Genomic DNA, 14,510 nt, shown 5'->3' with positions numbered 1-14,510 from the left:
GTAATACAGAACATGAGCATTGCTGAAGGAAACAAAAGGGACATGCTGTTGAAGCTTGTCACCTTGCACTCATCAGGATAGACGCAAGAATACCAAAATTCAAAGAGAACAATAATTTATACTGAATGAGGAAAGAGGTTCTAATTGGTTGGCATGTCAGCTCTGATCAATTCAGATGTTCTCATGATAAATGCACCAGTGAGCTCTTGTTCCCCTATGCTTTCGTTTATTCAAAAAGTGCAATGTCTGGGCACATTCTTTTGCCTTCAGATGACAGCTCCCTACATATAAATATCTAAGCTTTGAGCAAGCGTATGTGAGCTACATTGTGAGACTGACTGCTAATCTTCATTTGATCATTCGTGTAGTTCTCAACACACTCAGGGTTGTTCAGCAAGTGCTCCCCAATCATAGAATCACATCTAACGTTAGATATTAGGTTGGATTTTCTGGTCCTACCCACCTGGGGACCAGATATTCTTACCTGAGGTCAATGGTCCTCTGAATGGTCCAGAAAGTTGTCAGCCTGTGATGGACAGGATTGCAAGAACCAATTGGTTGAGCGAAATCAGTCCTTTGATCATTTTGATCATGACTGATCAAATTCAACATCCTGATCCTGCCTTCCCCATATTCCTTGATCCCCAAAAGCTATATCTCTGTGAAATTAAAATTGAAAGTTTAGTTTGAAAAGGAAAAGCTGTACATAATGACACAAAATAGACTTTACAGCTTCCAGGGAGTATTCAGGTCACTGGAAAATAAGACTGTCCTTCTGCTCTTTCATTGACAGCAATTCTTTCAAACTCTGCACTGGGAGCATCCAGTACGTGACCAGCTAGCAAAGATGTTGTTTAAAGCCTTTATTTTTGTCCCCTTGAATTATCAATACCTCATCTCGGACCACGTCTGCATAATTGTTTGATGCAATTATTGGCTTGTTTTAATTGGAGTGTGACTATCTATGTGCATTGCCCTTTCCATAAAACCATAAGTTAGGAGCAGATTTAGGCCATTTGGCCCTTTGAGTCTGCCCCACCATTCAATCACGGCTACATTTGTCAATCCTATTCTTCCACTATTTTTCTGTGTAACCCTTGATCCATAGAGTCATAGAATCTTACAGTGCAGAAGGAGGTCATTTGGCCCATCGATGTGAACTGATCACAATCCCATCCAGGCCCTATCCCCATAATTCCATGTATTTACCCAGACACAAAGGGGCAATTTAGGATGGTCAATCCATATAACCCACACATCTTTGAACTGTGGAAGGAAACTGGAGCACAATTAACAATCAAGAACCTATCAACTTCGACTTAAATACACTCAATGACCTGAGCTCCACAGCCTTCTGCTGCAACGAATTCCATAGATTCACCACCCTCTGGCTGAAGAAATTCCTCCTCAGCTTGGTTCTAAATGATCATTCCTTTACTCTGAGGTTGTGTTCTCAGGTACGAGTCTCTCTCACTAATGGAAACATTTTCCCCACACTTTTTTCCTCTAAGGAATGATGTTTCTTTTTTAGTATCCTTCGTTATCTGACTTTGCATAATTGACTATTGCCCATTTTGTCTGAGGTCTCTGTTGAGCTTAGCACAAAATATCTCATTTGGTGCTTATCCAAAGCAGAACCTTTTTAGAAGTTTAAGCTTTAAATCCTAAATAAAACCACTTGATTAATTACTATTTCTTTAATTACAGCTTAACTGAGGTACACTATTTGGTAAATCACCTGTTTCTGGTTGGTTCCTAATTATGTAATAACCCTTAATTAACATGTAAATGATTATAAAGTACAGAACATGAAATGTTCTCTCTGTGTTAACACAAAATGACATTTTGACCTTGTTAACTTAGTACAATGATTATGACAGGAATGCTATCCACAAAGAATATATTGGTTTTTAAGAAACATTTCTATCTTAAGTGTAAAACTTTAAAAAAAAGGTGAAATGATGCTTATAAATTTAAAAATGTGAGTAATCAGTGTCAGCTGGTGTTAATACTTTGGCTCACTGCCAAGGTGTACAGTGTAAAGCTGGAAGGAATTAGAGCTGTGCGCACGCGCTCTGCTCAAAGCAGAAGTGAAGCTAAGACTGGATTACGTGACACATTTCCTTCCAGTTGATGTCATACTGATATCCCTTAAAGACACATTACCAAACAAACCAAAACTGTTCTCATTGTAGTGCTCACTCTCTGTAGCCTGGATCTTCCTCTGCTTTAAATATTCATTCAATTTGCACTTAATAGCAACAATCTGTAGATAAATGACAGTCCATCAATTCTAAATCTCGCACGCATAAAATTTCAAGATAACAGGACTACGATTTGGCCCTTTGTGTCTGATCCAGCTTTTTGAAAGAGTTATCCAATTTGCTCCACTCTCTTGTCCTGACGCCACAGCCATACAATTTTTTCTTTACAAGTACATGTCCATGTAAGTATATCACATCAAGGGCAGCACGGTGGCACAGTGGTTAGCATTGTTGCTTCATAGCGTTAGGGACCTAGGTTTGATTCCCAGCTTGGGTCACTGTGTGGAGTTTACATATTCTCCCTGGTTTCCTCCGAAAGTCCAAAGATGTGTGGATTAGGTAGATTGGCTATGCTAAATTGCCCCTTAGTATCAGAAGGACTAGCTAGATTAAATGCATTGGGTTATGGGGATAGGCCAGGAATTGTGATCGGTGCAGACTTGATGGGCTGAATGGCCTACTTCCGCACTGTAGTATTCCATTCTATGCATGACCTATCCCACCATAGACTCTATCTATTTAATTTTTCAAGGGCAGATGGAGGTATTATCGCTAGACTATCAATCCAGAAACTCATGAATGTTCTGGGGACCCGGGTTCCAATCCCATCATGGCACATGGTGGAGTTTGAATTCAATAAAAAATGCTTGGAATTAAGAATGTACTGATGACCATGAAATCATTGTTGATTGTTTGAAAAAGCTATCCAGTTCATTAATGCCCTTTAGGGAAGGAAATCTGCCATCCTTACCTGGTCTGGCCTACGTGTGACTCCAGAGCCACAGAAACATGGTTGACTCTCAACTGCCCTCGAGCAACTAAGGGTGGATAATTAATGCTGGCCAGCTAGCAATGCCCATATCCGACGAATGAATAAAAAAAGTTGAATTCAATAAAAAATATCTGGAATTAAGAATCTACCGATGACCATTAAACCATTGTTGACTGCTGGAAAAACCCATCAGGTTTACTTTACGGAAGGAAATCTGCTGTCCTTACCCGGTCTGGCCTACCTGTGACTCCAGAGCCACAGCAATGTGGTTGACTCTCAACTGCCCTGTGAACTAAGGCAACAAGGGACAGGCAATAAATGTTGGCCAGCCACCGATGCCCGTGTCCCACAAATGAATATTTGATTCCACATAAGTAAATCTGAAACTGAAGACATTATAAAATTCCACAGTATTCACCCCACCTCACAGCCAGAATTTTCCAGTCCTTCCTGCCAGGGGGGTCAGAAGATCTCACCGAAAATGATCCCTTATGATAGATTCCCCAGCCGCACCGCTGGTGAACAGTGCAAATGGCCATTGACTTTGGTGGAACCAGAAGCCTCTGCTGGCAACCAGTGGCGAGTCACCTTTGTTGCCAGGAAACATGCAGGGAAGGAGAAATCCGGCCCCTATTTCCTCAATTTAAAACTGAATTTTCACTCCCGAGTGGGTACACAGTCAGGACATTCCCATAAGTTTGCCAATTCCATAAATTTGACTCAGGGGAAACTGCACAGGTGCCAAAATGGGCAGTGTGAAAGGCCAGCCTTAGTGATCTGGGACATCATCCCAGTTGTAATAAAGGCAGTAAAATAAAAAAAACTTCTATCTTTCACCCCTTGCACGCTCTCCCTGTGCTCCTTCCATGCCAACTTACTCCTGTGCCATCTTATTCTTATGAGGGACCAACCTTCCCGGTTCCTCATAAACTCTATTCCAATCCAAATCCCTCTACCAACTGTCACCTCCCTTTATAGCCCTGATGCCAATCCATGTACCCCACCCACCACTCTCTGACCCTCCATCCCAACACGCCAATTATACACCATGGGTAGATTCCAGTTGCCATGCCGAGATAAATTAAATAATGTTTTAAGTATCTATTATAGGCCATTATATTAAAGAAAAGTGATAAAAAGATGCTTAAACTGTTCAATTCCATTCCAGCATGTTGTAAATTCTTCAAGAATTAAAGAAATATATTCATCTTTTTTTCCTTTTTCTTTTCCCTCTCTCGTTATTCAATTTCTATTTTTCTCTCTTTATTTCACTCTCCGTACAGGAGTTGACTCCAATTCACCCTCTTTCTGCGATGCTCTCCCCGCAATCCTTAGATCTCTTCGGTTCAGATCTCACTATTGCTTTGTGTGATTTGTTAAGGTCCCAGATTCCTCAGTGTGCTGGGAATGCCAACAGCAGATCACAATTCCAGCAGGATACAGATGGCATATGCTGAGAGATGCCCCAAATCTGGCAAGATTTGGGAAAACGCGGTCCCCTCTTGAAATACAAAACGGTGTTCTGAATTCCAGTCAGCGTTACAGGTCTGTGTTCTCATTAGTGAACATACCAAGGGCCAGTCACTGGGGGTAATACGGTGAAAAGACCCATTTTCAATCTCCCCTGCCAGCATGCTCTTTGCTCTGTTGGTTTAATTAGGAACAGCCATTTCAAGGAAGGCTTATTATCGCGGCCCTCCAGAGTACACTAGGAGAGTTCCAACTCCCACAAAGAGTAATCTCCATGATAATGGCAGGCAAAGTTCTTTAATCCTCACGGACAAAACCACTATTCGTCTCAGTTTAATGATTTGAGACATAGGGAAGAGGAAGGGCAGTGGCCCCAGTCTGATCTTTGATGCAGTTTGTTTCTGGAACCAGAGGTGGGCTGAATATTGATAACACAACACCAGTATAACAAGACCTGCCAGCGTGCTTCTCCTGAATGCCAGTAGTTATAGATAGCCATCACAAGAGATGTGCCAATTCCTGCTTACTGTGTCTCGCTGCAACCACCAGCCTCAGATTGATAAACAAGTGGAAGTGGAGACGGGGGGTGAAAATCAATGGACGTCATAGAATCCCTATAGTGTAGAAGGAGGCCATCTGGCCCATCAAGTCTGCACCAAACATAACCCAATCACCATAACCCTACGTATTTACCCTGCTAGTCCCCTTGACAATAAGGGGCAATTTAGCATGGCTAATCAACCTAACCTCGACATCTTTGGACTGTGGGAGGAAATCAGAGCACCCGGAGGAAACCCACACAGACACAGGGAGAATGCGCAAACTCCACAGTCATGAGTGACCATTGGCAGCAACTCATAACCACTGAGAGTCACTGCTCAGTCTCTGGTCCCCTTGAAGAGACGGTGAAGACTGTTTAGGTACAAGGCAACATACCCACTGGTATTGGGCACTGAACGGAACTCGAGGTGAGCAGATGGAGTTAAGATACAGATCAGCTTTGACATCATTGAAATGGAACAGGCTCAAGGGACGGAAAGGCCTCCTCCTGTGCCTCTACTCCTGCAATGAGACTAAATAACATCTCAGAATGCTTACAGCATAGAACGAGGTTAGCTGACTTGTCAAGCCACACACAGCTGGTCCCACTGCTCATTACCTCCCCAGAGTCCGGCAATTTAGCTGCCTATTTAAAAGTAAAAGGTAAAGTTTAATTATTAGTGTCACAAGTAGGCTTACATTGACACGACAATGAAGTTGCTGTGAAAATCCCCTTGTCGCCACACTCCGGCGCCTACATTGGCAGGCTGTCAATTTTGGTGCTCGCCCATCCTTCAGATTCTGAAGGGGTGGGGGGTCCAAATTGGCGAGGTGGTGGTGGGGAGTACATTCGACCTATTTTACATGACTCTCCCAACCCCCTCCCTGCCCCCAAACCACTGAAAACACATAGGGCATGTACATATGAAATGCATCCACCATTTTATCTGCCTCCACTTCTCTTTCAGACAGCACCTCCCAGAACGAAACCGCTTGCTACTTAACAAGTTCCTCCTCATGGGTTTAATTTTTGTCATTCACCTTGAGTCTGCATCCCCTGATGGGAACAGATTCTCCCTCTCTACTCCGCCCGTACTGTGAGCTGCTCTTTCAGAACCAGGCTTCAACCTTTCCCTTCTTGAAGGACAGCAGAGCAGCTTCTGAAATCTCTCCACACGACTACGTCCCTCATCCACGGAACCAATCTAAATCTTTCCTGAACGGTATCCAAAGTTTTAGTGAAATTCCATTTTTGCCAGTTGCCACTCACTGGGATGGGTGATGGGGGTTGTCCTTGTGATCTACCACTGAGCGACATCCCCATAGGAGCAGTTTGAGGTTCAAACACTTCAGTATTCTAACAATTCGCCATCTTGTACGCTGGATTTAACCCACAGATGACCAGATTTCAACAGCAAGATCAGGCTGGACGGAATAGATGGAGAGAAACTGTTCCTGCTTGTAAAAGAATCAAGAATGAGAGGGCACGGAATTCGAGTGATTCGCAAAAGAAGTAAATGTGATGTGAAAAATATGTCTTCACACGGTGTTTGGTTCTGGAATGCACTGCCTGGAAATGTGGTGGAGGCAGACCCAATCAAAGCATTGAAGATAATCATTGGAATAGAAGCAAAATACAGGGAAAAAGGTGGGGGAATGGAGCAAAGCCATGATGCTCATTTGGACAGCCAGTGCAGACGTGATGGGCCAAATGGCCTCCTTCTGCATTGTAACAATGCTGTGATTCTTGAATTCAGTCTCACAAGTTGTAATGGGTGGCAGCCCTCTGGACTGTTAGTGTCACAATCACTTCATTATAATAACCACCTAGTTTGGCACAAAATTCCCATCCTCCAAAATTTGAACAAATTACTAATTTTGATGGTTTTATTCTTTCAGTGTCTCCCAAACCAATTCCTTTACAAAATAACGTGTGGCTTTTCAGGAGCCTTTGCCTCATTTGTTTAAACAGAGAAATATTGGAGATTTATCTTTAATTACCTCAATGGCAGTATCTACAATGCTATATCTATATTTCACTTTCTCTATTTCCGATTGCAAACCTGGAATTAACCTTCAATCTCTGCCACAATTCCCTTGTAGCTGCTGATTGCTGCCACTCTCCCTCTTCCTCACTAAGAGCAGAGTCTTGGTGGGTGAATGGTGACAGCGCCTAAATAACATAAGCAATTTGTCATGACAGCCTTCAATAAAAGTCACAACGCTGTCAGGACGAACAGTTTTTCCACTAACTGAGCAGAAACACAAGTTCAGAAGGATCTTGGGGAGTGAGCAGGCTGCTATCACTTTAGGTTGTAGCTGACAAGACCCTCTAATAGTCTTGGCCTGTTGACACTGGAACACATTGAGGCTGCTCTCTCCTAGGCCACAGGAACTGAAGGAAAACACCCAGCTCTTCAAAACTACTCCGTCATTCAGTTGGAAAGGTACATAGGAACAGGAGGAGGCCATTCAGCCCTTTAAGCCTGCTCTGCCATTCAATGCAATCATGGCTGACTGGACACTTCAATGCCCTTTGCACCGACTATCTCCGTAACCCTTTACGTTATTGTTAATTCTGAGATCTATCAATCTCTATCTGGGCTGCACGGTGACACAGTGGTTAACACTGCTGCCTCGCAGTGCCAGGGACCTGGGTTTGATTCCCGGCTTGGGTCACTGTCTGTGTGGAGTCTGCCCATTCTCCCCGTGTCTGCGTGGGTTTCCTCCGGGTGCACCCGTTTCCTCCCACAAGTCCGAAAGCTGTGCTGGTAAGGTGCAGTGTATTTGAACAGGCGACAGAGTGTGGCGATTAGGGGATTTTCACAGGGGCAATTTAGTACGGCCAAACCACCTAACCTGCACAGCTTTGGACTGTGGGAGGAAGCCGGAGCACCCGGAGGAAACCCACGCAGACACGGGGAAGAACGTGCAGGCTCCACACGGACAGTGACCCGAGCCGGGAATCGAACCCAGCTCCCTGGCTCTGTGAGGCAGCAGTGGTTAGGAACCTACGGAATCCATGCGAAGTTCAGGGAGATGGGCCAAAAATGAAAGCTGCGTTGTGAGACATTCTGTACTCAGCTGCTCATTCATCGCCACTGTGGCTTGCTGCTGCAGAGGATTTAGTTCTTGTATCCCAGCATGCATTGCAGAATTGTTACCATGGCGCCCCTGACATTGTCAACTGCCTCTTGGTCATCCATTTAACTCAAGATGACAACAATCAACCGGTTAATTATTCTAATCAAGCGCTAATCTGGCACTTGAGCTCGGACGAGTTAAGTGCTGGCGAATAAATGTAGGGCTGTTGCTGAGGCATTGAGCAGAGAGAATAAACAAGACTCTGACCAGTAGGTCCTGACAGCGAGAACTGACACAGAATAAGTGCCAGGATGATGGAATGTTTTAAGCAGGTTAATTTGCTCCATTTATTTTCCCTGTTGCGAGGTAGCGGTTTGGAACACTCTTCACTGTAACCAGTAGCAACTATGAACATCGGCACATTGAAGGCAGCGTTTATGAGACAATCTGTTACAGCGAAGCGCCCATCACTTCGATCCCTCGTGTTGTTCTGATGGATCTGCCGGCTAATTTTGGCAGAACAAAAATACTTTGCTGTTGGTACCAAGGTGCATGGTGTTCTGGTCATTAACTTCACACCTTGGCTTTTTCCACACTCTTACCTTATAATCAAATATTGGGATTCTTCATTGTTGATTGCGTGCTAAATTTAATGAGTGACTGACAGCCCCTCCGGGGTGTAGGTGTTTAATGCCCAGCATTACACTTGAAATTCACTGCGTGTGAAACGTTGAGGAACATGACTTGGTGCTGGATGAATCAAAGTTTGCTTCTGAAAGGGAGACGCCTGATCTGGTGTGTTTAGCCAGTAAGATTATCACTCGATATGGCTAAAGTAAAAGTTTATTTATTAATCACAAGTAGGCTTACATTCACATTGCAATGAAGTTATTGTGAAAATCCCCCAGTTGCCACACTCCAGCACCTGCTTGGATACACTGAGGGGGAATTTAGCACAGCCAATGCATCTAACCAGCACATCTTTGGACTGTGGGAGGAAACCGGAGCGCCCGGAGGAAACCCACGCAGACATGCAGAGAATGTGCAGACTCCACCTAGACAGTGACCCAAACTGGGAATCAAACCTGGGTCCCCGACACTGCGAGGTAGCAGTGCTAACCACTGTGCCACCATGCTGCCCACAGCTGGTTAAACTGTTCCAAATCCAGTTACCATTGAAAATACTGAATGACCCTCCTTCTGTACTGTAACAATTCTCCGACTGAATTTGCTGCCTTGCATTTTTAAATCCAGCCCATGTTGTTTGCAGTTGCATTTTTCTGTTCTTCCTTGGGTTAGGATGTCTATAGGGTAGCTGTACTCTCCCCCGCTCTCATCAGGTAACATGTCTTAAGAAGGCATTGGTGACTGTGGACTTAGAACCATAGAAAGGTTAAGAAGACTATTCAGCCCAACTTGTCCTGGCCAGCCAAGACCCTGGTACCTTTTCTAACGCCACCATTCTGCACCCGGCCCACAGCCCTGTTGCTTACAGCATGTAAGGTGCAGATTCCTGTACTTTTTAGAAGAATTTAAGGTCTCTGCCTCCAGCACCAACTCAGGCAGAAAATTCCAGACACTCACCACCCTTGTTGTAAAGAAGTTCTTCCTCATGCCCACTCTACACCTGCTGCCACTTATCTTGAATCTGTGTCCCTGGTTCTAGAATTCTTCACCAAGGGAGACAATTTTATCCTGTCCATTCTATCTCTTCCCCTCATAATTTCATACACCTCTACCAAGTCACCCTCTTGGCTTTCTTTGTCCCATGAGTTCTGTAAAAGGATCATCTCAATCCAAAACATTAACTCTGTTTCTCTCTCCACGGATGCTGCCAGACCTGCTGAGCTTATCCAGCAGATTCTGTTTTTATTTCCTAACCATGCTCGCTGCAGCATTGCTAACAAGGAAACTCTCCCCCCCGACCTTGAACCAAAGCAACTAATCAATTAAAATAAATCTAAGGAACTGAGGGACAAATGAAAAGGGCAGTCCCTTAAAGGAATACTACCCTATCACTGGGCATCTTGGATAGGTTGTTCATCCAGCTGTTTGGCCATATTATGTCCACTCACCTAATGAAGGAGCAGTGCTCCGAAAGCTTGTGATTCCCTGTTGGACTTTAACCTGGTGTTGTGAGACTTCTTACTGTGCCCACCCCAGTCCAACGCCGGCATCTCCACAGTATGGCCATATTACGAATGCATATTCTATGGCCATTGAGTCTTGAATTGGGACATATGCATGTCTGAATTAGGAACAGGAGTAGGCCATTCAGCCCTTCACCAGCCTGCTCCACCTTCCAATAAGATCAGGGCTGACCTGATTGCGACCTCAACATCACTTTCCTGCTTATCTCCAACAATCTTTCGCCCTATGGCTTACCAAGAATCTGCCTTAAAAATGTTCAAAGATGCGTTTTGAGGAAGAGAGTTCCAAACTCACAACGCCTGAGAGAAAAAAAATCCTCTTTTCTGTCTTAAATGGGAGACCCCTTTGGCAGGATTTTCCAGCCTCGCTTGCCCCAAGATGGACAAATCCCACTCGAGGTCCATGGAATTTTGCACAGTCATGTCCCGCCTGCTACGATTTCTGTGGCAATGTGGAATTTCACACCTTATTTTTAAACAGTGACCCCTCCATCTTGCTTCTGCCACAAGAGGAAGCATCCTCTTCCACATCCACCCTGTCAATACCCCTTTGGTTCTTGCATGTATCAGTCAAGGTCTTGAATCCTGGCCTAGAGGCAAGGACGCTACCATTGTACCACAAGGTCTCCACTAAAATCCTTGACCAAATCCAAAGCAACAGGGATAGGGTAAGTAACAGCAGTTTTTGGGAACTTGCAAATTCCTTCTCTTCTTTCTCACCTTCCCCACGCCCCCAGTCCATTTTATTCATTTAAGTTTGATTTTACATTCCTCCTAGCACTGCTGCCTCACAGCACCAGGGACCCGAGTTCAATTCCTGGTTTGGGTCACAGTCTGTGTAGAGTCTGCACGTTCCCCCCGTGTCCGCATGGGTTTCCTCCGGGTATTCCATACTGGTTAGGTGCATTGGCTATGCTAAATTCTCCCTCCATGTACCCGAGCAGACAGCGGAGTGTGGCAACCAGGGGATTTTCACAGTAACTTCATTGCAGTGCTAATGTAAGCCTACTTCTGACAAATACATTTTTAAAAACTTGAAAAACTAATAACATTAAAAAAAAATTGTTGATTCATTGCAAAGAAAATTGACAGAAGAATCAGATGTGATGAGAGGAAAAATGTGAGTTGTTCTGATCTGAAACACGCTACCTGAGAAATGGTAACGGAAGCAAACTCAATAGTAACTTTAAATGGGAAGTTGGTTGGAGAGGAGAGATTTGCAGGACTGTGGGGCAAGAGGCGGCCAATGGGGATTGGCCATTGTTAATTGTTATTAAAAAACCATCTGGTTCACTGATGTCTCTTTAAACAAAGAACAAAGAGCAAACAAAATTACAGCACAGGAACAGGCCCATCAGTCCTCTTAGCCTGTACTGACCATGCTGCCCGACTGAACTAAAACCCCTGACTCTTCCAGGGACTGTATCTCCCCCCATACCCACCCTATTCATGTATTTGTCAAGACATATTTGTCCTGAAGTCCTTGGGATTAAAAAGCATACACCTCTTGAACTCTACTGCCAACAAACCAGAAGAAAAATCTCTAGGCGGAGTTAAAATAAATATTTTTGAAATCATTTTTAGCAACATCTCGTTGATAAATTATAACGAATGTGGGGAGATGGTTGAGGTGGGGGAGATGGCTGTTTTGACTGGATGGGAAGCATCACCACAAAACCTCTGGGAATACATCCAACCAGATTTGCCAACCTGACATTAAGTTATGAGTCTAAAGGAACAGTGGTGCAGTTTGGAGGGGCTCCCTGCTGTTGCTTTGAATCTACATCTTTTGTCTTGTGGATCCCAATTTTCCACAGCTCATAAAATCACTACAGTGCAGCAGGCCATTCAGCCCATTGAGCTTGCACCGACGACAATCCCACCCAGACCCTACCTCATAACCCCACATATTTACCCTGCTAATCCCTCTGACACTAATGTTCAATTTAGCATGGCCAATCAACCTAGCCTGTACATTCTTGGATGGACAGATCTGACAGGGTTTCCTGCATTTTATGGGTATGTCCCTGATTTTGATTGTTTAACCTGCGCCCCTTTAAGGTTGAGGGAAGGAAAAATGCCATCCTTACCCAGTCTGGTCTACATGGGACTCCAGAGCCACAGCAACGTGGTTGACTCTCAAATGCCCACTGAAATGGCTGAGCAAGCCACTCAGGTCAAAAGCAATTAGGGGCTGGGTATTAATTGCTGACCTCACCAGTGACGCCTACATCCCAAGAAGGAGTAAAAGGAAAACCAACAATGGACAATTGAATTTGTTAGCATATAAATAAAATCACTTAAGGGCATTTTGGTTAACGTTATACTTTCTGAATGATCCGGCTTTTCCTGCTAGCTATAGGTAGTCAGGAATTTGGGTTTCTTACCACTAATAATATCAAGTAACAAACCAGATCACACTATACAATCGAACGTGGATTTGGTCCTTCTCATTTGGCTGCACTTTGGATTATTTTGTGTAGAGGTGATTCCCAGTTTACTTGACACACGGGGGGGAGATTTTCCCATCCTATCTGCCATGGGAATTGTAGCGGGAGTGGACCATGCAAAGATTTGTTAATCCTGGGTGGAATTTTCCACTTCTGGGGTGAGCGTGGCCGTAAAATCCCGCCCAAGGATTCCGAATCCGTGTTATTAATTATATTCTAAGGGTTGCTGCTGGATCAGAAGTTACCAATACTCTCAATGAAGAAATGGATTGAAATTCTGAGTCAAGATCAATCTTGACATCATTATATATGATCTTAAAAATAAATCACAATCATATTCACAGAGGGGCAAAATCTCAAGTACAAATCCAGCTAAAGAGTCATTAAGCCGACAGGAACTGTCTGGGTCAGTTTCCTGAAAGGCATCTTTATTGAGTGTCAGTTGAATGAACTGCGTTGTTTGCGCAGTGTGAGATATTTATGAGGTCAGTCAAACACTGGTCCAACGCTCCCACATAATCCAGGGCAGAGTGCAAAGCACTGTGTTTCTTTCATTTGTAAACAACTGATCGAAAAACATCGCTCCTGATGAGTGAATACAAATTGGACCCAGCCTCGGAATTCTTACAGGAGAAGGCTGCGGGTCAGGGTTGGGGATGGTTGAGTGGGGAGGGACTGATGATAGTGGGGGTGCCTGGGTTCCCCAAAGCAAAGGTTATTTGGCATGGCAACCTATGCCTAGCAGCATCAGGTACAGGTGTCACCAGCAATGCCCGCAACCCAATAAATCTTAGAAACTCTACAGGAGGTCATTCAGCACATCTGCACTGGCTCTCTGACAGAGCATCTCATCCAGGCCCTATCCCTGTACCTACACATTTACCCCACCAATTTCCCTAACCTATCCATCTTGAGACACTGAGGGGTAATTTAGCATGGGCAATCCACCGAACCTGCACAGCTTTGGACTGTGGGAGGAAACTGGAGCACCTGGAGGAAACCAACGCAGACATGGGGAGAATGTGCAGATTCCGCACAGACAGTGACCTGAGGCCGGAATTGAGCCCGGGTCCCTGGTACTATAAGGCAGCAGTGCCAACCACTGTGCCATCCCAAATAAAAAAAAGAAAATCAATGAGATCGCTCCTCAACTCCAACCTAAGGATATAAAAGGTATTGGAAAATTCAGAGTTTGTTCTTATGTACAAGTTTCAGTCTCATTTATGCACCTGGATTGGATGTGTTAGGCTAACTGGGCCTTTTCCGGGACACTGGTGAAGAAGACTAAAGCTGTAGCAGGTACAATAGAAGTGAAGATTTATACAATCTGCTTAAAAATGAACAATTTCACAAAGTAGGCGCAATGAATTTTGAACACAATCTTGTTTTGAGTGTGAAATTCCACTCGGTTATCTCTTGCAGGTAAAACTCTTTCTAGAGGAAACGTGGCAACCTCTAGGACTAACAATAGATGTCGCACTCCTCAAACCAATCACAGGATACATGAGAAGACAAAGTAATTCTAGCAGTTTGGAATTGTTTTCAGCAGCTAAACCGCAGAGATTACAAGCTTCCAGGTCAGAAAACATCATGGTCCAAAACGGCGGAAAGCTACCTCTGCTCTTCAAAATACTGCAAATGCTGGAAATCTGAAATAATTGAAGAGAAGATACTGGATAACCTCAGCTTCAACTTCTGTAGAAGAGTCATTTAGACTCAAAATGTTAACTCTGTTTCTCACCACAGAATCCCACCAGTGCAGAAGGAGGCCACTCAGCCC

General features: G+C 44.2%; 1 protein-coding gene across 2 annotated transcripts in view; it reads right to left on the bottom strand.

Annotated features, from left to right (window-relative positions):
* The window catches only part of LOC145355489 (uncharacterized), a 440,243-nt gene that overhangs the window by 69,468 nt on the left and 356,265 nt on the right, over positions 1-14,510 (bottom strand). Inside the window, exon 3 of one of the 2 annotated variants that reach the window (XM_080207659.1) lies at positions 485-526. The exons of the other annotated variant lie outside the window; for it this stretch is intronic. The gene's annotated coding sequence lies outside the window, so the exon portion shown is untranslated. The remainder of the gene's footprint in view (positions 1-484; positions 527-14,510) is intronic. 2 annotated transcript variants of the gene reach the window in all.

Source organism: Carcharhinus amblyrhynchos, chromosome 19 (genome assembly GCF_965287045.1).
Source record: "Carcharhinus amblyrhynchos chromosome 19, sCarAmb.v2.hapA, whole genome shotgun sequence".
NCBI lineage: Eukaryota > Metazoa > Chordata > Chondrichthyes > Carcharhiniformes > Carcharhinidae > Carcharhinus > Carcharhinus amblyrhynchos.
The sequence above is the reverse complement of the archived record's forward strand: the minus strand, read 5'-3'. Positions and strand labels throughout refer to the sequence as shown.